This window comes from Pseudophryne corroboree, chromosome 3, assembly GCF_028390025.1.
Source record: "Pseudophryne corroboree isolate aPseCor3 chromosome 3, aPseCor3.hap2, whole genome shotgun sequence".
NCBI lineage: Eukaryota > Metazoa > Chordata > Amphibia > Anura > Myobatrachidae > Pseudophryne > Pseudophryne corroboree.
The window spans coordinates 761,606,622-761,631,793 of record NC_086446.1 but is presented as its reverse complement, the minus strand read 5'-3'; the positions used below and the strand labels follow the sequence as shown (position 1 = coordinate 761,631,793).

At 43.5% G+C, this 25,172-nt stretch overlaps 1 long non-coding RNA gene across 1 annotated transcript in view; it reads right to left on the bottom strand.

Annotated features, from left to right (window-relative positions):
- The window catches only part of LOC135058236 (uncharacterized), a 121,639-nt gene that overhangs the window by 93,192 nt on the left and 3,275 nt on the right, over nt 1-25,172 (bottom strand). Inside the window, exon 2 of the long non-coding RNA XR_010244699.1 lies at nt 22,056-22,109. This is a non-coding gene — a long non-coding RNA (uncharacterized LOC135058236). The remainder of the gene's footprint in view (nt 1-22,055; nt 22,110-25,172) is intronic.

Below are 25,172 nucleotides of genomic sequence, written 5' to 3'. Positions count from 1 at the left end.
CCAAATTATTTGTACGTGCAAAACATGGGACGTGCTGGAATTTGCACAGATGTAATGCACGCACAATATTGGTGGCGTTGTCCGATATAACAAATCCCCAGGACAGTCCAATTGGGATAAGCCAATCTGCGATGATGTTCCTCAGTTTCCGTAAGAGGTTGTCAGCTGTGTGCCTCTTATGGAAAGCTGTGATACATAGCGTAGCCTGCCTAGAAACGAGTTGGCGTTTGCGAGATGCTGCTACTGGTGCCGCCGCTGGTGTTGCTGTGGGAGGCCATACATCTACCCAGTGGGCTGTCACAGTCATATAGTCCTTAGTCTGCCTGATGCACTTGTCCACATGTCCGTGGTTAAGTGGACATTGGGTACAACTGCATTTTTTAGGACACTGAGGACAGTTTTTCTGATGTCTGTGTACATTCTCGGTATCGCCTGCCTAGAGAAGTGGAACCTAGATGGAATTTTGTACCGGGGACACACTACCTCAAGCAATTCTCTAAGTCCCTGTGAACTAACGGTGGATATTGGACACAGGTCTAACACCAACATAGTTGTCAAGGCCTGACTTATCCGATTTGCAACAGGATGACTGCTGTGATATTTCATCTTCCTCGCAAAGGACTGTTGGACAGTCAATTGCTTACTGGAAGTAGTACAAGTGGTCTTCCGACTTCCCCTCTAGGATGACGATCGACTCGCAGCAGCAACAACAGCAGCAGTAGGCGTTACACTCAAGTATCCATCAGAGGAATCCCAGTTAGGAGAGGACTCGTCAGACTTGCCAGTGACATGGCCTGCAGGACTATTGGCGTTCCTGTCTAAGGAGGAAATTGACACTGAGGGAGTTGGTGGTGTGGTTTGCAGGAGCTTGGGTACAAGAGGAAGAAGGGATTTAGTTGTCAGTGGACTGCTTCCGCTGTTACCCAATGTTTTGGAACTTGTTAGTGACTTCTGATGAATGCGCTCCAGGTGACATATAAGAGAGGATGTTCCTAGGTGGTTAACGTCCTTACCCCTACTTATTACAGCTTGCAAAAGGCAACACACGACTTGACACCTGTTGTCCGCATTTCTGTTTAAATAATTCCACACCGAAGAGGTGATTTTTTTTTGTATTTTGACCAGGCATGTCAATGGCCGTATTCAACCCACGGACAACAGGTGTCTCCCCGGGTGCCTGATTTAAACAAACCACCTATCCATCAGAATCCCCCTTGTCAATTTCCTCCCCAGCGCCAGCAACACCCATATCCTCATCCTGGTGTACTTCAATAGTGACATCTTCAATTTGTCTATCAGGAACTGGACTGCGGGTGCTCCTTCCAGCACTTGCAGGGGGCGTGCAAATGGTGGAAGGAGCCACCTCTTCCCGTCCAGTGTTGGGAAGGTCAGGCATCGCAACCGACACAATTGGACTCTCCTTGGGGATTTGTGATTTAGAACGCACAGTTCTTTGCTGTGCTTTTGCCAGCTTAACTCTTCTAGCGGGAGGATGAGTGCTTCCATCGTCATGTGAAGCTGAACCACTAGTCATGAGGAACATAGGAGAGGGCCTTAGACGTTCCTTGCCACTCCATGTCGTAAATGGTATATTGGCAAGTTTACGCTTCTCCTCAGACAATTTTAATTTAGATTTTTGGGTAATTTTACTGAACTTTTGCTTTTTGGATTTTACATGCTCTCTATTATGACATTGGGCATCGGCCTTGGCAGATGACGTTGATGGCATTTCATCATCTCTGCCATGACTTCAGCACTAGGTGGAAGTGAATCTTGATCTTTCCCTATTTTACCCTCCAAATTTTTGTTCTCCATTTTTTAATGTGTGGAATTATATGCCAGTAATATATCTGGAATTAGACGGCAGTAATGTCTGGAATTAGATACCACTAGATAGATACCAGATACCACTGTGACTGGAATGATGATGACCTATGCACAGTGACAGGACACTACCACAGCACCCTACAGCAGCAAGATGCAGCACAAGACACTGTACTAGTATTAGTAATGTAGTATTACTGAGCACCACAAGACATTGAGCACTGATGATACTGAGCACTGATGATACTGGGTACTGATACTGAGCACTGATGATACTGAGCACTGATGATACTACGGAGAACTGACACTGAGCAGCACGATTAGCACAAGACACTGTTCTAGTATTAGTAATGTAGTGTTACTGAGCATCACAAGACACTGAGCACTGATGATACTGAGCACTGATGATACTGAGCACTGATGCTACGGAGAACTGACACTGAGCAGCATGATTAGCACAAGACACTGTACTAGTATTAGTAATGTAGTATTACTGAGCACCACAAGATACTGAGCACTGATGATACTGAGCACTGATGATACTACTGAGAGAACTGATACTGAGCAGCACGATGCAGCACAAGACACTGTACTACTATTACTGAGCAGCACAAAAGCACTCTGGAATTGTCACCCCCCAGATACCACTGTGACTGGAATGATGATGACCGATGCACAGTCACAGGACACTACTACCAGAGCAACCTACAGCAGCAAGATGCAGCACAAGAGAGACACTGTACTAGTATTACTGAGGAGCAATAAGCACTGACACTGAGCACTAATATTGAGATTTGACACTTAGAGAACGTAGCCACGTTCTCTCTGTACCCTCTACAATGCACGAGTGAAAATGGCGGCGACGCGCGGCTCTTTATATGGAATCCGAATCTCGCGAGAATCCGACAGCGGGATGATGACGTTTTGCCTCATTCAGGTTTACCGAGTCAGGCGGGAACAACCGAGCCTGGCTCGGACCAGTGTTTGACATGTGAAGTTTGGTAGGGTTCAGCCAAACACATCCCCGCTGTGACCGGCTGCTCGCCGCAGCATACATGACTGTGCTTCAGCGTCTCCCTTCAGGTGGCATTTGGTCCAGGCCGCAGCATGCCAGTGTTCCTGCCGCTCTCCTCCATGGGCAGCGCCATGACAGTCTCCAGTCAGCTGATTCCCCAGGAGCCAACCCAGGGTCTCTTCCACGTCATGTGAGCAGCTCATCCACTCAGCTGCAAGCACCGGGTATAAGTTCCAGCTCTCAGCACTAACAAGCTGTCAGTGCTTTAGTGTCTCTCAGCCTAGAGTGAGCTCGAGAATCTCCTGCTGGAAATAGACTCTGTGCAAGTTACCATCTATCGCACTCCCTGACTCCCTGGATAATTTAAAGGACCATTGCTGCCACTACATCCTGGCATCTCCAGACTCACTGGAAGACCTCCAGTGATCCAAAGGTACTGTCCAACATATCTAGCGGCATTAGAGACTCTGCTGGTTCTTACCAGCTTCCAGTTCACCGCGGCGCAAGGTAGCGCACCATAGTATCCAGAAAACCTGCCACTGCTGTCTACAACATTGCAGTATCCATTGTGCAGAACCACCGCATCACAGCTACTGGGAAACCAGCATTGCTGACACTGCACTGCACAGCGTACGGAATCCCCATTGCGCTACCACAGTTGCCCAGAATCTGGAAACAAGTATTGCTGACATCCTCAGCTTCATCTACAAGTATTGCTGACATCCTTAGCTTCGTCTACAAGTATTTGTGACATCCTCAGCTTCGTCTACAAGTATTGCCGACATCCTCAGCTTCGTCTACAAGTATTGCTGACATCCTCAGCTTCATCTACAAGTACTGCTGAGATCCTCAGATTTGTTTACAAGTATTGCTGATATCCTCAGCTTCATCTTCAAGTATTGCTGATGCCTTCAGCTTCCTCTATAGTCATTGCTGATGTCCCCAGCTTCATCTACAAGTATTGCTTATACCCTCAGCTTTCTTACCTTAATTTGCCCCACACAGTAACATCAGTAATGCCCCTTGCACCATATTAAGACCCACACAGTAATGCCCCCTAGCACCATGACTCACTTAAAATTGGCACTGTACCTGCCAAGCAGTTGTTTCATGCTGCCGACCTGCTCCCTCTGCTGCTGCTGTAAACCTGTTGTTTCATGCTGCCGGCCTGCTCCATCCGCTACTGCTGCAACCCTGGCACTGCTGTGCCATTAGAGGGATAAATAGGACCTCAGCCTTGTGGGGTAAAACGCAGAGAGTGTACCCACAGGTGAAGCTTTTGAGTGGACAAATATATGCCTGTATTTGTGTTATATGTTTGTAGTATATACCAGTATTAGGCACTCAAGTACACACAGTATACATATATGAAAAATTTTAACTATATTTATTTTACTATTTATTTTAAAATAAACTGTTTTGATTTTACTATATTTACTTAAACGAACCCTTATGAAATACTAATTTGTCTATGAATACAGGAACAATATTGAATGTATACATATGGTTCAATTAGTATGTTCTAGATGCCAGGTATGCACTGAACATTCCATTGCAATTTGTATATCCTCTAAGTGGAGTATTATAACACATCCTCAAACCGTTCTATAGCAGCAACTAGTACCTAGAAGCTGTATGTAGGATTGGCGCAGTTCTTCACACTATATTTTGGGAGGGACATTTAATAGATGGATGAAAATAGCCGCCGCCTCCTCTAGCATCCTTAAAAACTTTCCTCTCTCAGGAGGCGCCCATTTTGGGAAAGACATTTTAACAGTATTCTATGCGGCATAGAATGCTACCACAGTGTGCTCACAATGGCCGCTGGTCGGTGCTCCGTGCGATTGCACGGCTAGCTCGGCCCTAAAAATGGCACTGTATACAGGGGCAGGGCCTGATTAAGGGTTCCAGCCGCCCTAGGCTAATACAGAAGTGTCCGCCCCCCTTACCAATTTTATCGCATAGATTTTTTCTTAGCTAATATTCTTCCCCTCCTGTCTTTTATTCTATCCATTTATTTCTATCATTCCAACTATTTGCTCCTGTCTCTTATTCTGTCCATTCCCTAGGACAGGGGTGGCCAACCAGTCAGAGGCAAAGAGCCAGAAAAGATCTGCAGTAAAGGGTAAGCCACTATCCTGCGCGCGCCTAAGGCACATGTGCATAAATGGAGGCATGGCCTAGTTGTCACAAAGCCACACCCCATTTTTGTGCGCACTTGGTATGACGTTTGTAGCAGTATTACTTTGTGTCATAACCCTGTTTTTAGTCATGTTGTACAGTGCCAGATACATATAATGCCCCAGTACAGTGCCACATACATATAAAAATGCCAAAAAAATGGGTGCCTCCACAGTGCCAGATACATATATGCCCCCACAGTGCCATATACACATGCCCCCAGTGCCAGATCACATGCCCCCAGTGCCAGATACACATGCCCCCACAATGATAGATACATATATGCCCCAAGTGCCAGATACACATGTCCCCACATGACAGATACATACTGTATATGCCCCACAGTGCCAGATACATATATGCCCCCAGTGCCAGATACACATGCCCCCACAGTGCCAGATACATATGTAGCCTTTTTATTATGAATGTAACCCCAAATGTGGTGATACCGGGAACTGGTTAATATAGTTAGATGTATAGACCTACCTCTATATAAGCATATAAATATATTTATACTTCCATTTATATGTGGTTATAATAGTGTCCTTTATGTTTATATGATATTACTATATGTGATGGGGTACAGATGAGACTGCCATGAGGTATTTTCAGGACATTTTACTTATTAATAACTAATTTTGATAAGTATTACCAATAACTGATATGACCACCTTCGTCATTTAATATATATTCTGCTGTGTTATCTGATGTATATGGGGACATTATATAGACTCCTTTAACTATGGTAGTGCCTCATCAAGCAGCAGGGCAAGAGGAACAGTTGAAAACAGCTCGTGCTGTCGGTGGGAAAAGGAGGCTTGACGAGCTCTGAGACTGCTATCGTGGCCCCTGGGGCTCCTGTATAAAAAGGGGAGCTGAAGCGCTGAAGGGGACTCGTGTGTGCGCCTCTGCCCGCCACCAAGAGCTGTGCTGTAGATATTGGCGGCGCAGTGGGGATGATAGGTCTCCCTAACGAGCGATAGCACACTGAAGAAAGAAAGCTATCAGCGGCTGTCTGCAAGAGCCAGAGAAGAGGAGACTGGCGCAGGCAGCGGCTATCAGAAGGAGCCGGGCGGAGTGAAGAGCCTGGGAAGCCGAGACCTGAGCGGTCATCGACCCGCTGCTAGAACTGTGCAAAGAGGAGAGCCAGGGGAGCGGTGACCGGCACCCGGAGTGGCTATCTGCAGGAGCCCGGTGAAGTGAAGAACCGGGAGAGAGGTGACCAGTGCCAGCAGCGGCTATCTGCAGGAGCCGGGCGGAGAGGAGAGCAGGGTGAGCGGTGAGCGGCGCACGGAGCGGCTGTCTGCAGGAGCCCAGCGGAGTAAAGAGCCGGGGAAGCGGTGACCGACTACAGCCGTGGCTATCCATAGGTGCCGGGCAGAGTGGAGAAGCCGGGTGAGCGTTGAGCGTCGCTAGCAGAGTCTATCTACAGGTGTCGGGCGGAGTGAAGATCCGGGGGGAGCGGTGACCGGAGCTCCAAACAGTAAGCGGTGTGGCCATGCCGTCTCAGAAGTAGTCACCTGGTCACTGAAGCTGTCCTGGTAAATCCACAAGTGCCGCTGAAGATTATAGGCTCACACAGAGACTGCAGCTGCTTTGAACCCCTGGTCAGCACTACGCTACTAAGTAACCCTTTGCTGATCCACTGCCCACCAAGGAGAGATCAGGTGGGCGGGGCTATCTATCCGAGCTATAGTAAGTGTCAGGAGGCACTTACTGAAGACATCTAAGGTCTGTAACGCTATTTCTACTGAGCACCTATTCACCATAGACACTACTATAGGAACACAGTACTTTGTGGCAGCTATAGTAACTATGTATTATTATTCAACACCTGCTCACAGCTTCGTTCTAATTAACTTTAATTAGTGAACTATAACCTGCTGGCAGTGTTAAAAGATATCCCTCTGTAAACTAGGGGAATAAGCCCATTCAGCTAAAATCTATAATTGGCTATTTATCATTACTTCTGTGGTAATAGACTATAGACTTATTACACAGCTTGTGAAGATTTAACTACAGACAAGCACAGGATTAATAAAACTTTCAAGCAAATCCAGCCAGTCTAGTCAGAATGGATACAGTTACATTATTTGTATCAGTATAAATCCAGTGTAGCATCGAATGGATACACATTACTGCAATAGAAACAAAGTATTTATTGTAAAGGAATATTACTTCTGCTCATAGTTAACTGCAGTTAAGAAAGATTGACCCTTCACACAGCAGAGAGAAGTTTTTATTACCCAGGAGCACCAGCTGCCTTTATTTAAGATTAAAGGAGGATTATTCTTTACAGAGGTTCTGCTTATTTAACCTGGAGGAAATACGGTGCTCGGTATCAACATCAATAGAGTATATATGCATATATAATTAATCACCTACTCACACCAGGGAGGATTACAGCATATAAAACAAATTTATTTAAGAGAGGAGTCAAGCAAACTATTCGGACTATCTCTGAGTGTGGAACTTAATGGTAGTTCTATAGTGAAATATTTATATATATATATATATATATATATATATATATATATATTTATTTTCTAAAATATGAATGAAAAAGGGCGCCTCATAGTGCATGAACCAGTTTTAAACAAGGATTTATTTTCACTTCTTTATACACACTCAGTTTAAAAGTGACGTACCAGATGCGGCGGTCTCAACCACCGTAAGTATACACGTATAGTAACAAATGAGTGGGTATACCACCAGCAGTATCGATCAGCAGGCTCACCACCGACGTCTGCTCCTTCACGCCAGGCCACACCCCTACGCGTTTCGTCACGATGGACTTCGTCAGAGGGTTGGCCCCGGCGTAGCACAACCTTCCAATAAATAGTAACACTCATCCAATCTAGATAACGGCATTATTACCACATTTAGATAAAAATAGCATCAACGTGAAGCAATTCTGCTCTTATTTAAATATACATCTATGCTTTTACATTTAATACCAGCCATAAATAATTCTAATACTTTAACAATGAAAAATAATCAAAACATTAAACTTTAAAATCTATTTAAAACCACCTGTGGGTAGTTTCATTAAACTCACCCATTAGTTCCAATTAGCTAAAAACCTTTCTACCAAGGTGTTGATCTTTTAAACTGAATAGTTAATTTAAAGAATCCCCTCCTCCCCTGGTTTTTAACTCAAAAATGGGGTGATTTCGATACCCTCATTTAAGCCTGCTGGATATAACGTTAAAAGGGTCATTATCCAAAAGGTCTCTCTTCTAGCCAACAATTTAAGTCGATCTCCACCTCGTTTATCCAGTTTCACATTTTCTAACCCCATACATTTCATTTTATTTGGGTTGCTTTTTTGGCAGGTTTTAAAGTGTCTGGGAACACTATGATTTTCAAGATTGTTTTTTATATTCCTATAGTGCTCTAAAATACGTAGTTTTAAAACTCTTTTAGTTTTACCCACGTACTTTTTGCCACAACCACATATAAGCATATAAACCACAAATGTGGTATTACAATTAATAAATTGCTTTATCTGATATTCTTTTTCTCCCCCACTATCTACAAATGTTTGTTTCCCTGTTAACCCATATGTGCACATTTTACAATTGCCACAATTATAGAAACCATTCTGTTTCCTCAAGAAAGTGCTACATGAAGTGTTAGTTTCCTTAATGGGAGGGAGTTCACTCGGAGCCAGATGATTTTTCAGAGTTTTTGCTCTTCTAAACACCAAACTAGGTTTCTCTGTTATTGCTTTACCCAGCACTGAATCCATTTTTAAAATGTGCCAGTGTTTTTCCAAGCTGTTACGGATGTCATTCACCTTTGCATTATACTGCGTAACAAATGGACAGTCCAGTTTTTTATGTTTACCTTTCATATGTTCCAGATTTTTTTCTTTATACTGGATCAACTGTTTTCTATCTAATAGCCGCGTTTTATTAAGAGCTGAATCTACAAGATGTTTGGGATAACCTTTTTCTTTAAATCTGGTTGCGTATATATTAGCCTGATCCTCAAATTTACCTATATCTGTACAATTACGTTTTAACCTAAGCAATTGTGAGAAGGGGAGATTTTTCTTCCATTTATCATGGTGACAGCTGTTATAATCCAGGTAGTTGTTACTATCAACAGGTTTAAAAAAAAGTGCATATATCTACATTATTTCCCTCCTCTTTACTACCAAGATTCAAGTCTAGATATTGAATTTGTGTTCTATGTGTATTAAATGTAAAACCCAAATTATATTCATTAACTTGTAAATGCTGTACAAACTCGGAGAACGATGTTTCAGAACCCTCCCATACTATTAACAAATCGTCTATATATCTCTTAAACATCACAATCCGATCTTTATAAGGATTATTATTATATATGCAATTTTCTTCCCATTCCCCCAAGTATATGTTTGCTAGACTTGGGGCGCAAATCGTCCCCATCGCCGTCCCGCAGCGTTGGATAAAATAATCCCCCAAAAAAGTAAAATAATTGTGTTTTAACACAAACTTCAAACAATCCACAATAAAATCAATTCTCTTAATTTCCATGGACGGATCACGTGACAAAACTGCTCTCACACAATCGATCCCTTCATCATGAGGTATCGACGTGTAAAGGGAGTTTATGTCTATAGTGCCCCATGTATAACTATCTTTCCATTTAAAAGTATCAAATATTTGCAACACAATCTGTGGCCACGGCAGCAAGGGACTAGGCAGCGGGACAGAGGAGCTCCCTGGAAAAAGATCCTGATTCAATCCTGGGGCTCTACACTGCGGTCTCCCCTGGTCCCCACTCCTGCCTATCAGCACTGGGGAGGCAGCAGGCACAGTCGCTGCCCGAAACGAGCACTCCCGGCCCGCGCCAGCGGCCGCCCGGACGTCGGGCCTAGGCCGCAACTCAATCCCCGGCCTCAGTTTTGGAGCTCGGCCGGGCGCGCGTGTGCGCGTGCGCGCGATCCCGCGCCGGAGGCAGACACAGCGGCTGGCGGCTCTTGGGGACGAAAGACACCTCACTCCTGCACCCCCAGGGCTCCACACAGCAATAAGTCAGCTCCCCTGAGGGCTGGGGCAGGGTGAGAGGAGGAAATAATAAAGGTGCTGGGCGGCCATCTTGATTGCAGCTTCCTCCCTCTCCCCTTACAGCAGGGCGCAGTGAGTGTGAGATTGAGCTGGGCTGGAGGAGTTTGGATTGGCCCCAGCTGCCCTTCTCCTGCCTATACCCTTGGAACATCACACATCACATATTGGATTTACATTTATATCTATTTTCCACTGCACCCACCGGGTTCCCCCCTTCTCCCACTGGCCTGGCAGCTGGCTCTCCCAGTGCCCGGCAGCTGCTGATACTGCATTTACCGCCCTACTGCTATACCTCCTGACACTGAATAGCGAGACTTTGAGCTGTGCTGGGCATTGATACGATGGTGAGGGGCGGCCAGAGCGCTGCTGCTGCTAAATTGGAGAAGTTTGCACGACAGCCTGCAACCCAGTCGACGCAGCCATCACCTAAGACCTCCCCCCCTGCCAGAATGGATCCCTCGGCCGGGGCCGACTCGGGGGCGAATACACAGCCACCCGCCCCCTCCATCCAGCAGGTCCTGGAGGCTATAGCGGCCAGCGAACAACGTCTGTCAGACAAAATGGAGAAGGTACAGTGCGATCTTTCATTGATGCGGCAGGATGTCCAGCGAATACGGGAGAGAGTGGGCGAAACCGAAACAAGAGTCTCCAATTTGGAAGACCTCAGTGGCCCTCTACAGAGATCGGTGTCTGCAGTCACACAGCAAGTCGCGACAATGCAAACTAAACTCCTGGACATGGAGGGCAGACTCCGCAGAAACAATGTGAGATTCGTGGGCCTCCCCGAAAAGGAGGAGGGGGCAAATCCTGAAGATTTCCTGGAGTCCTGGCTAAAAGAGGCATATGGCGCTGAATCCTTCACCTCCCAGTTCGCAGTGGAGCGGGCTCACCGGGTGCCCTTCCGGCCTCTACCCCCAGGCGCCCCGCCACGAACTTTTATTGCAAAGTTCCTGCACTACAAGGATCGGGACTCGGTCCTGCGCCTGGGCCGTGTGAAGGGCCCTCTACTCCGGAATGGAATCAGGGTGTCGGCATTTCCGGACTTTGCAGCGGACGTTCAAAAAGACCGGGCCCAGTTCCTTCCCATCAAAAGACGCCTTCGAGACTTGAATCTGCCCTACTCGATGCTGTTCCCCTCCAGGCTCCGCGTGGTGGCGGACGGGGAGACAAAGTTCTTCGGCTCGCCGAGGGAGGCGGCGTCCTGGCTGGACAGGTATGCTCCGGGGGACCGCCAGCTGGCTCCAGACTGACACCGGGTCGCCCTCCTATATGGGCCAACACTCCGCAAGTATAAGTCCAGGGAGCTTCCTCTAGCTTAATGGTTCTGGACTTTGCTGAGAAGTGACATTAACGTACAAAAAAGGCTTTTTTTGTATCGGGGTTGAATTGATCTGTACACCTGGTACAGTGTTGCCGTAGGCTTTGGGAACTCCAAGGTTAGAGTTTAGTTAGGGATATGGGTATACCACAGTTCGGGGAGGTATACGGGGTGGGGGGAAGTTTGGGGGCCGCCGTTGGCCTCTTAGCAATTATTATGTTGCTCGTTTTGAAATTAAGAAGCCTATATGCTTGTTACCTGGAGGGTGTGGTGGGCCTGTACTGTTTTATGGGGTCCGGCTCGGGGCTCGGGGCCTGCGGGCGACATGATTATAGGTGCGAAACACCGGTTGGACGGGTGGATGCTAAAAGAGCTGCGTCCCTGTTGATACTTAGACTGACATGCCTCCCTTGAAATTTCTGGCGTGGAATGTCCGGGGCATCAACAATAAAGTTAAACGTTCCCTAGTATTTAAAATGATCAAGAAATATGGCCCGGATATGAAACTCACTTGGAAGGGAATAGGCTGTTATCGCTCCGCAGGCCTTGGGTGGGGTGGGCGTATCATTCCTCACACTCCTCTTATTCCCGAGGGGTGTCGGTAATGATAAGGAGAACTGTACAGTTCGAGATGGTCAGGGTAAACACAGATCCTTATGGTAGATACGTATTTCTAGAGTGCAAACTGTTTTCACGAAATTTTTTCCTATTGTCTGTGTATGTTCCTCCCCCATTCTCCTACGATGTCCTGCAAAAGGCTGCTTCATTCGTTGCCTCCTCCCCCCATACTCCTGTCATCTGCCTGGGAGACTTCAACGCTGTGTTGGATGCCTCTTTGGACAGATGGGGGACTCCTTCGAGACAGGGAGCGGGGGGCGACTTGATTCCTCCGAAATCTAAATTTGCAGAATTTCTGGACAGTATGCAGTGGGTTGATGTCTGGAGGGCTCGCAATCCTACCCTTCGGCAATACTCCTGTTATTCGAGTACACATGGCTCCTTTTCCAGAATCGACCTGGCCCTGGTCTCGCCTGAGCTTGTGCCTGGCGTGATGGATGCTCATTACGAGGCACGAGGGGTATCTGATCATTCACCCCTGGTGCTGTCACTGGTGGGGGAATGTGAGAAGGGACAATCATACTGGAGGTTGCATCCATCCTGGCTTGCCCAGCTGGGCGAATGCCCAGAGTTAGCGCCCGCATGGGAGGGATTTTTCGCAGATAACGCTGACACGGCCCCGGCTCCGGTAATATGGGATGCATTCAAGGCATATATGCGGGGTACCTTAATTGGCAAAATTGCTGCCTGCAAGGTGGCTCGCAGGGCGACAGAAAGACAGCTTGAGACCGAGTGCAGGGACCTGGAGACACGCTACCTAACTGAGGGCACCCCTACGCTGAAGGCCCGCTGGCAGATGGCTCAGGGGGCCTGGCTGGCTCACCTCTCAGACAAAAATGCACGCTCCCTCCTGTTCAGGGCCAATAATATATACATGCAGGCGGACAGACTAGGTAGCCTGTTGGCCCACCTGGTGCACTACGACAGGCCTGGGACCACGATAGCGCAGCTGCTCGGCGCTGACGGCTCCATTACAGATAACACCCCCGACATTGCACAGCTACTCCTCTGTTACTTTAGGGAGGTATACAACAGTCGACTGACATGCTCCGGGGAGGAGCTAGACCTCTACCTGACAAATATCCCCCTTCCTAAACTTTCCCCTGAGGCTAGGGACGCCCTGGACGCGCCTCTGACCCTGGAGGAGGTGATGTCGGCGATCGAGGCGGCTCCTAGTGGCAAATCCCCGGGTAGTGACGGTATTCCCACGGAACTATACAAACAGTACATTAAGTTTTTTGGACCTCAACTACTAGACATGTATGTCAACATATATGCCGCTGACTGCCTCCCTCCCTCAATGTCCGAGGCTATTCTAATAATGCTTCCAAAACCTGGCAAGGACCCTAAACTCTTGGAGTCATACAGGCCGATCTCCCTTATACCCACAGACGCTAAGATCCTAGCGAAAATTCTTGCGGTCCGTATAAACACAGTGATTGAATCCATAATCCACCCCGATCAAACGGGCTTCATGCCAGGGAAATCCACGTCCATTAATTTGCGCAGGCTGTACACTATTCTGCAGGCTCCTCATGACTTCCCTTCAGACGAGGTCGTGGTCTCATTGGACGCGGCCAAGGCTTTTGATAGTGTTGAGTGGCCATACCTGTGGGGAGTTATGGGGAGCATGGGCTTTGGCCCTAACTTTATACAATGGGTCAAACTGTTATACCAAAATCCACGCGCCAGGGTCCTGGTGAATGGATACATTTCCTCCTCATTCCCCTTGACGCGAGGCACCAGACAGGGATGTCCCCTCTCTCCCGCCTTGTTTGCCATAGCCATGGAACCCCTGGCCTGTTTGATTAGGTCACACCCGGACATTGAGGGAATCAGTACGGGTCCCTGCACTGATAAATTGGCCCTTTATGCAGATGACCTGTTGCTATTCCTTCGAGACTACGCGGTGGATATGCCCATTGTGTTGCAGGTCATAGAGACTTTCGGTAGGTACTCGGGTCTCCGCATAAACTGGACCAAGTCGTTTATCATGCCCGTTATAGGCCCCCCCCCCCCAGACTCCGAAAATATCCTTGCCGCTGTGTTGGACAGCCCAGTTTAAGTACCTAGGGATCCTGGTCACTAACGACCCATCGGACTTTGTGCCCTTAAACCTTGACCCTGTGGTACAGATGGTTGTGCGCAAATCGAGAGCTTGGTGCAAGCTGCCACTGACAATGACGGGTAGAGTCGGCCTCATTAAAATGGTAGTGTTGCCTAAACTTTTGTATGTTCTATTGCAGTCCCCCGTTTACATATTCCCAGCGTTCTTCAGAAAATTAAATAGTGTCCTGACGTCCTTGATATGGGCCAATAGAAGATCCAGAATAAAACTATCCACTCTTACCAGACAAAAAAGGGACGGTGGCCTGGCATTACCCCACTTCCAACTGTATTATTACGCTGCTCAGTTATCACACATTGGCACGTGGCTCCGAGGAGGGGAGGAAGATGAACTGGGCCGGGCGTTCCTCAGCTGCTATCACCCAAGTCTTTCCCCGGCACAGGTTTTGGCGGGGGGTAACCCTTCCAGACTCTCACCTCCAATTGTCTTCCAGGCTCTGAAGATATGGTTGGCATTGAAGGTCCTACTTGGGTATGAGGGAATGGACCCGGACACCTCTCTGTGGCACTCCAGATCTCTCAGTGAACTGGGGTCCCTGGGGGGTGAGGAGGTATGGGCTCCGTACTTGATAGTTTCGGTGTCCCAGCTATACAGCAATGGCACGTTAAAATCATTCCAGCAATTGAAAGAGGAGTTTGGTCTCCCGAATTCCCACTTCTATAGATTCTTACAACTGAGGCATGCCCTGCAGGCGCAATTCGCAGATTCTCCCCCAACGCTTTTCCCCTTCCCCATGAAAGCATTTCTACATTCACTGGGCCGAGTTAAGGTGATCTCCTTCATCTACTCGTATCTCCTTCAAACGACACATGCAGACCCGCTCTCAAGCCTTAGGGAGAGATGGGAGAGTGACGTAGGTCCCATGGACGGGGAAGACTGGGAGGGCGCTCTGGGTAACCCGAGTCAGGTCACCAAATCGCTGCGGTTTCAACAGATACAGTTTTTTATTCTACATAGATCATACATGACTCCGAGCAGGCTGGCCAGATTTAGGACAGATAGCGCTGGCGCTTGCCCCAAGTGCGGGGATGCCGGAGGCACATTCTGGCACCTCACATGGGAATGCCCGCTGCTGCAGGTGTTCTGGGCCGGGGTCGGGTCGATTCTGGAACATACGGGGATACAGAGAAGCTTGCTGACTCCGAAATTCTGCATTCTGGGGGTGGGAGACCCCGATTCTGGGTCCCGCTGGGAAGACTTATATGCCCGTAACATGTGCGCCCTTGCAAAGGTGTGCATCGCGCGGACGTGGATGGCCCCGCGACCTCCCACGATACATGCTTTTAAAGGTTTGGTAAACGATACTCTAATAAAAGAACGTTATGTCTACATGAAATTTAACGCCCTTACCAAATACGAGAAGATATGGTCTCCTTGGATTAATTCCACATACTCATCCCTTGCCCTTAGGACTTAGAGGCACCGACCTTCGCCGCGGAGTGTTATTAGGGCCCTGGGGCGCTGAGTCGGACCATCACCTTTCCACTATTATAGCTGTTTACATATCTGGTCGCCACACCACACCACGCATATGTTAGGTAACTAGGCTTAAGTTAGTTAAAGGGTTTGTTCGGGGTAGAGGGGTTGGGGGATACTTAGGGCCTGATAGACGGGGTAACCTTTAACACAGGTTTTGGGTGGGGGGGAGGGAGGAAATACAAAATGTTAAGTATGCGAAAAACGACCTGGTTACAGACCTCAGAAAATATGTATATGGTGGGAAGATTGCACGGGAACTATAAAATGGGAATTGTTATTCGTATCAGTACAAATATACGTTTATCCTTGGAGACAATATTGCTTTGAATAACGTGTAACCCCAATATGCTTCCCAGTGTACACTGAAATGTCTGTATATATAAAAACACTGTTGAATAAAAATTACTCTATTAAAAAAAAAAAAAAAAAATATTTGCAACACAGTCGTAGAATCTTTCACATATGATTCTAATAGAGGGACATATTTTTTTAAATAAATATCCACAAACTCTGAAACTCTCGAGGTCAGGGATCCTATGCCCGACACTATCGGGCGTCCAGGAGGATTTTCTTTATTTTTATGTAGTTTGGGGAGATGATATATTGTAGCTATTCTTGGGGTTTCATTCATTAAATAGGAAAATTCATCCGGACTTATCACATTTTCTGTTTTTCCTTTATTTAATAGATCAGCTAGTTCAACAATAAATTCTTTGGTGGGGTCCCCCTTTATTTTTTCATAGGATATAGGGTCAGCTAAGAGTCTTTCCATTTCTTTTATGTAATTACTTCTATCCATTATAACTAACCCCCCACCTTTATCGGCTTGTTTGAACACTAATTCTTCATTAGCTGTTAAACATTTCAATGCTTGTGATTCATCCTGTGTGAGATTTCTATCCTTTAGTTTCAAATTTATGCTCTCTAAATCCTTTTTAACTAATTGGTGAAAGAGATCAAGGTGAGAACCCTTAGATTCGACCGGGTAATAGTTGCTTTTATTTTTCAACCCCGTCACATTCACTGGTTTATCATTATCCCAGTTTTTCATTATAGCCTCATTTTTAAGAAAATGACGTTTAAGTGTCATATTACGTATTTATAGATTTAAATCCATATTCAAATTAAACTGGTTCACTCCCACTGTAGGGGCGAAAGATAGACCTTTTTGTAAAAGATTCTTTTCAGTTTGGGACAAAGGGACATTAGATAAATTAAAAATACCCTTATCTACAGGGGGTGCTAGTATGGAACTCTTTTTTTGTTTGTTTGCATTTTTGCCTCCTCTTTTTCCTCGTCTTCTCTGGATCTTTTCCGTGTTAGCGAAAAAGGTTCTCTGTCTCCTTTCCCTCTTGGTAAATAACCATGGTCTCTCTGATATCTCTCTAAAAAAGACAAATCTTCATTTTTAGTGGATCCTAACACTTGGAATCTGTTTCTCTGGGCTAAGGGGGTAGATTTGTTAAAACCCACCGGATTCCTCCATGCCTTTTCTCTGGGCACTTTTTGCCACATTTCCCTTTCCTGTTTCCTATAGGGGACAGATCTTCTAGGAGAATTATTATATTCATAGTTATTAATAAACTTAGTCTTCCTACGGGATTTTATAAACCTTTGACTCATAGAAGACTCTCTGCTATATTCTCGAGTAACAGATTCATGTTTCAAGTTCCTAAATTCACTCAGTTTTTGTGACCAATGTTTTACTTGTCCTTTATCATAGTCCTCCTTATCCCGTTTAAATTTTTTCGTTTTAACTAAACAGATCTCTTTCTCCATTTTTTCTACTTTAACCCCAACATAGCTAATGAATTCCTTCATATCGGGCTCATTAAGGATCTTTTCCAACTCCCTTTCTTTTTCAGAAATGGAGCTTTCTAATTCCTTTATAAGGGTTTTCTTTTCAAACACAATTAGCCTCATTAATTCTAATGAACACTCATTCAGTATTCTATCCCATTCTTTGATACATTTATCATTAGTAGTTCCAAAAGTTGGATTTTTTGATATCCTTAAACCTCTTGGAACTCTTCCACATTTAATATAAATTTTCTAGGTATACAATGTCCCACCAGGTTCTAGATTCTTTTAGCACTAGTTTTTCAATGCTAAGGAAGAGATCCTCATTAGAGGTCTCCTGAGAATAATTAGCTGTAGTATCGTCAGAAAACACCTTTAAGCATTCTTGCAATCTATTGGATCTCAAATCAGCAAATTTAAACATTTTCTTCCCCGGAGATATATATGCAGCAACAAACAGTGGATAAAGGTTATCAAAAAATCCAACTTTTGGAACTACTAATGATAAATTTATCAAAGAATGGGATAGAATACTGAATGAGTGTTCATTAGAATTAATGAGGCTAATTGTGTTTGAAAAGAAAACCCTTATAAAGGAATTAGAAAGCTCCATTTCTGAAAAAGAAAGGGAGTTGGAAAAGATCCTTAATGAGCCCGATATGAAGGAATTCATTAGCTATGTTGGGGTTAAAGTAGAAAAAATGGAGAAAGAGATCTGTTTAGTTAAAACGAAAAAATTTAAACGGGATAAGGAGGACTATGATAAAGGACAAGTAAAAGATTGGTCACAAAAACGGAGTGAATTTAGGAACTTGAAACATGAATCTGTTACTCGAGAATATAGCAGAGAGTCTTCTATGAGTCAAAGGTTTATAAAATCCCCTAGGAAGACTAAGTTTATTAATAACTATGAATATAATAATTCTCCTAGAAGATCTGTCCCCTATAGGAAACAGGAAAGGGAAATGTGGCAAAAAGTGCCCAGAGAAAAGGCATGGAGGAATCCGGTGGGTTTTAACAAATCTACCCCCTTAGCCCAGAGAAACAGATTCCAAGTGTTAGGATCCACTAAAAATGAAGATTTGTCTTTTTTAGAGAGATATCAGAGAGACCATGGTTATTTACCAAGAGGGAAAGGAGACAGAGAACCTTTTTCGCTAACACGGAAAAGATCCAGAGAAGACGAGGAAAAAGAGGAGGCAAAAATGCAAACAAACAAAAAAAAGAGTTCCATACTAGCACCCCCTGTAGATAAGGGTATTTTTAATTTATCTAATGTCCCTTTGTCCCAAACTGAAAAGAATCTTTTACAAAAAGGTCTATCTTTCGCCCCTACAGTGGGAGTGAACCAGTTTAATTTGAATATGGATTTAAATCTATATATACGTAATATGACACTTAAACGTCATTTTCTTAAAAATGAGGCTATAATGAAAAACTGGGATAATGATAAACCAGTGAATGTGACGGGGTTGAAAAATAAAAGCAACTATTACCCGGTCGAATCTAAGGGTTCTCACCTTGATCTCTTTCACCAATTAGTTAAAAAGGATTTAGAGAGCATAAATTTGAAACTAAAGGATAGAAATCTCACACAGGATGAATCACAAGCATTGAAATGTTTAACAGCTAATGAAGAATTAGTGTTCAAACAAGCCGATAAAGGTGGGGGGTTAGTTATAATGGATAGAAGTAATTACATAAAAGAAATGGAAAGACTCTTAGCTGACCCTATATCCTATGAAAAAATAAAGGGGGACCCCACCAAAGAATTTATTGTTGAACTAGCTGATCTATTAAATAAAGGAAAAACAGAAAATGTGATAAGTCCGGATGAATTTTCCTATTTAATGAATGAAACCCCAAGAATAGCTACAATATATCATCTCCCCAAACTACATAAAAATAAAGAAAATCCTCCTGGACGCCCGATAGTGTCGGGCATAGGATCCCTGACCTCGAGAGTTTCAGAGTTTGTGGATATTTATTTAAAAAAATATGTCCCTCTATTAGAATCATATGTGAAAGATTCTACGACTGTGTTGCAAATATTTGATACTTTTAAATGGAAAGATAGTTATACATGGGGCACTATAGACATAAACTCCCTTTACACGTCGATACCTCATGATAATGGGATCGATTGTGTGAGAGCAGTTTTGTCACGTGATCCGTCCATGGAAATTAAGAGAATTGATTTTATTGTGGATTGTTTGAAGTTTGTGTTAAAACACAATTATTTTACTTTTTTGGGGGATTATTTTATCCAACGCTGCGGGACGGCGATGGGGACGATTTGCGCCCCAAGTCTAGCAAACATATACTTGGGGGAATGGGAACAAAATTGCATATATAATAATAATCCTTATAAAGATCGGATTGTGATGTTTAAGAGATATATAGACGATTTGTTAATAGTATGGGAGGGTTCTGAAACATCGTTCTCCGAGTTTGTACAGCATTTACAAGTTAATGAATATAATTTGGGTTTTACATTTAATACACATAGAACACAAATTCAATATCTAGACTTGAATCTTGGTAGTAAAGAGGAGGGAAATAATGTAGATATATGCACTTTTTTTTAAACCTGTTGATAGTAACAACTACCTGGATTATAACAGCTGTCACCATGATAAATGGAAGAAAAATCTCCCCTTCTCACAATTGCTTAGGTTAAAACGTAATTGTACAGATATAGGTAAATTTGAGGATCAGGCTAATATATACGCAACCAGATTTAAAGAAAAAGGTTATCCCAAACATCTTGTAGATTCAGCTCTTAATAAAACGCGGCTATTAGATAGAAAACAGTTGATCCAGTATAAAGAAAAAAATCTGGAACATATGAAAGGTAAACATAAAAAACTGGACTGTTCATTTGTTACGCAGTATAATGCAAAGGTGAATGACATCCGTAACAGCTTGGAAAAACACTGGCACATTTTAAAAATGGATTCAGTGCTGGGTAAAGCAATAACAGAGAAACCTAGTTTGGTGTTTAGAAGAGCAAAAACTCTGAAAAATCATCTGGCTCCGAGTGAACTCCCTCCCATTAAGGAAACTAGCACTTCATGTAGCACTTTCTTGAGGAAACAGAATGGTTTCTATAATTGTGGCAATTGTAAAATGTGCACATATGGGTTAACAGGGAAACAAACATTTGTAGATAGTGGGGGAGAAAAAGAATATCAGATAAAGCAATTTATTAATTGTAATACCACATTTGTGGTTTATATGCTTATATGTGGTTGTGGCAAAAAGTACGTGGGTCAAACTAAAAGAGTTTTAAAACTACGTATTTTAGAGCACTATAGGAATATAAAAAACAATCTTGAAAATCATAGTGTTCCCAGACACTTTAAAACCTGCCAAAAAAGCAACCCAAATAAAATGAAATTTATGGGGTTAGAAAATGTGAAACTGGATAAACGAGGTGGAGATCGACTTAAATTGTTGGCTAGAAGAGAGACCTTTTGGATAATGACCCTTATAACGTTATATCCAGCAGGCTTAAATGAGGGTATCGAAATCACCCCATTTTTGAGTTAAAAACCAGGGGAGGAGGGGATTCTTTAAATTAACTATTCAGTTTAAAAGATCAACACCTTGGTAGAAAGGTTTTTAGCTAATTGGAACTAATGGGTGAGTTTAATGAAACTACCCACAGGTGGTTTTAAATAGATTTTAAAGTTTAATGTTTTGATTATTTTTCATTGTTAAAGTATTAGAATTATTTATGGCTGGTATTAAATGTAAAAGCATAGATGTATATTTAAATAAGAGCAGAATTGCTTCACGTTGATGCTATTTTTATCTAAATGTGGTAATAATGCCGTTATCTAGATTGGATGAGTGTTACTATTTATTGGAAGGTTGTGCTACGCCGGGGCCAACCCTCTGACGAAGTCCATCGTGACGAAACGCGTAGGGGTGTGGCCTGGCGTGAAGGAGCAGACGTCGGTGGTGAGCCTGCTGATCGATACTGCTGGTGGTATACCCACTCATTTGTTACTATACGTGTATACTTACGGTGGTTAAGACCGCCGCATCTGGTACGTCACTTTTAAACTGAGTGTGTATAAAGAAGTGAAAATAAATCCTTGTTTAAAACTGGTTCATGCACTATGAGGCGCCCTTTTTCATTCATATTTTAGAAATCATTGTCTGCTGGTAGTGGATACTGGCTTAAAGGAGACGCCGATCTCAAAGATCTAATGTGCAACGGAGACCTATAGATACCATAGGACACACCTGGTTGGTCTTGGAAATTATATTCTGGAAGCTGGGACTTGTGGTTCCACGGATTGGAGAATAGACTTGCGCACGGACTTTTGTATATATATATATATATATATATATATATATATATATATATATGTATGTATTGTATTTTCTATGACTTATGGTTTTATATATATATATATATATATATATATATATATATATATATATATATATATATGTATATAACAGTTATGGTTATGAAATGTTTCATCTCATGAATATAATTCAATTTAATATTACCACATTTTGGGGCTTGTATGAAAAGTAGGGTAATATATTTGTGTATGGTATCTATTATACATGTGAGTAAAGTCTAAAATGAATGGTGAATAGTACCTTACTTACCTCGGTCCTTGAAGTGGAGATGAATTAACAACCAGTCATCAAAAGCCAGATAACCTGTTAAGAAAGAAGGTATATGAGTAGGGAATAGCTAACTTAATTTAGATATTTACATACAGTGGTAATACAGGGTGTTCCCAAATATACCCTGAGCCTTTTTCATGCTTAGTAAATAAGAGAAATATTTGGGTGGAGGCACTACATTCAGGTCTAAATTATACTGTTATTTTAATCCCTGAGACCAGGGTTACATTTGGAGGCATTGCTGCTGAGATTCGAACAAATAAATAGAAATGGAGTTTATAAAGGGGGAAGATATATATAGCTGGTGTAGAAACGAAGGGGTAGATGTACAGAAGAGTGTAAGCATTTTGGGAAATTTTATGGAAATTATAGATGAAGATATCGTAAATGAAGTAAAGAAAATGTATGGAATCAAACAACCATATATTGTAGACAAATGGAGAGGAGTTAATGATGAGACATGTGCCATTTTATCTAGTAATGATAATCAGCTTGATGCTTCTGTAATACCAGCTAATATTTTAATTGAAAGGCCCCTGGTAAGAAATGGAAAGTAATGTAGCCTGTGGATAAATATGCGGATGTAGGGGAGAAGGCCATAATTAAAGAGGATAGTAAAGTAGAGAGTGCTAGTGCGGAATGTTATCCTAACAATAGTCATACCTCTGAAGAAGATTCCTTAAGTAATGAAAAAATAGTTCCACAAGTTGAGAATGTGATGGATAAAGTGGTTAGTCATTTTGAACGATGGCATTATGAAGGAGGGTAAAGGAGACTGAGAATCTTCTCGGGGGTAACTCCAGTTCCCACAGGAGAAGAGAGCTATGAGGTATGGCGAGAGGCAGCGGTACAACATTCGGAGGAGTGGAGATGTCCTGAGCATATTAAAAAGCAAAGAATCGTGGAGAGTTTGAGGGGACCCGCCATGGGAATAATTCATGCCACCAGGAGAAGTAACACCCAAGCTGCTTTGAAAAATTATTTTGAAGCATTGGACTATTCTTTTGGAACTCTGGAAGATATAGGGGACATTCTATCCAGATTAAATCAAATTTACCAAGAGCCTAATGAAACTCTCACCAATTACATTTACCGCTTGGACAAAATTATCTACAAGTTTCTGGATAAAGGAGGAATTAATCCACAAGAAATTGATGAGAGACGATTGAAACATATTTTGAGAGGAGCTCTGACTACTAACCCGGTAGCCCAACGTTTGAGGTGTAGTTTGCCCAGGTAACCTGCTCCCACGTTAGGAGACTTGATAAAAGAAGTACAACTTGAAGAAGTACAGATTGAAAACAGAGAGAAGAATTTAAAACAAGTTAAAATAATTGCTCCTGCTGCGGAAGTTCCTTCAGTAAATGAACTACTCAAGCTAATAGAGGAACAGAATAAGAAATAAGATCAGTTAATTTCTCTACAGAACACTTCAAGAGTATCCCTTTCTGGCCGGGGTAGACGATTCAGCAGGAGACCTGCGGATAATTCTAATATCACCTGTTTCAAATAAGGACAATTAGGACATAGGTCCTTTGAGTGTAGTCAAGGAAGAAAGTTCTCCTCACTCACAGCTACATCTGATAGACGTCAACCGGAGCAGTCGGAAAACATAGAAGGAATGTCGATGAACCCCGCACCGACTCCCAACCCATAATTGTTTGCACAATGGGGAGTACCCAGTGGCCTACTATCATTCCAGGTGGAATGATGGGACAGGCTCCTTTGATGCATGTTTTGATAAATGGACACCTGGGTACCGCTCTACTTGATAGTGGATCTCAAGTGTCCAATATTTTTTAAAGTTGGTATTATCAATATCTGTCGGATTTTTCTTTATAGCCCTTTGATGGATTAACTATTTGGGGATTGAGTGAACAGAAGTATCCATATCTGGGATATGTAACTTCTCAGATAGAATTTCCCCAACAACCATCAGGATATCAAGACCCTTTACCTTTTCTGGCCTTATTGTGCCCTGACTCCCCTGGGGATAAAGGAGTAGTGTCAGTAATTGTAGGCACTAATTCAAATTTGTTTAAGATGCTATCTGACTGGTGTTTGGAACAACATAATACCTATACCTCTGTATCCCCTGGTTTACCTAATTTAGATTCCATTGAAGTAAACCGAGTAGAGTGTGAACCCACTCCATCATTGCTACCTGCTTATCCTTGTAACATTGAAACTGAATTTATTGCTAAAGTGTCAGGGTGTTTTCAGAATAGTGATATACCTGTGGTCCAGAAAGACCAACTAATTTCGCATTTAAAGCTCAGGACGCCTGTTTTTTTCCTTAAGTGAATGGGATTTGGGAACAGCCATTGGAATTGAACATCGCATACATCTGACCAATGAGACCCCGTTTAGAGAACGATCTCGTCGATTGGTGCCTGCCGATTTTGAAGACGTCAGACAACATTTAAAGGGTTTGCTGGAAAATCAAGTTATCGCTGAATCCGATAGTCCTTATGCATCTCCTATTGTAGTAGCCAGAAAGAAGAATGGAGATATAAGGTTATGTGTGGATTTCCGTACTTTAAACAATCGTACCATTCCTGATCAGTACACTGTACCCAGAGTGGAGGAAGCTTTGTACCGTTTGCAGGGCAGTCGATGGTTCTCTGTTCTCGATATGCGGAGTGGCTACTACCAGATACCGATGCATCCTGATGACCAACCTAAGACAGCTTTCATTTGTCCTATTGGGTTCTTTGAGTTTTTAAAGATGCCCCAGGGGATAAAAGGAGCCCCAGCCACATTTCAGAGGACCATGGAACAAACAGTAGGGGACATGTGTTATCGAGAAGACCTGGAGTATCTAGATGATCTTATTGTGTTTGGATGAAATCTGGAAGAACATAACCACCGATTGTTAAAAGTTTTGGATAGATTACAGAAAAGGGGACTAAAGTGGTCTGTTGACAAATGCAAATTTTGTCAAACCACCGTGAAATATCTGGGCCGTGTTGTTAGTCGAGATGGAATTGCTACTGATCCGGACAAAGTATCCGCTGTACAGAATTGGCCGAGACCAAATACTTTGAAGGACCTTCGATCCTTTCTGGGCTTCTGTGGGTACTATTGGAGGTTTGT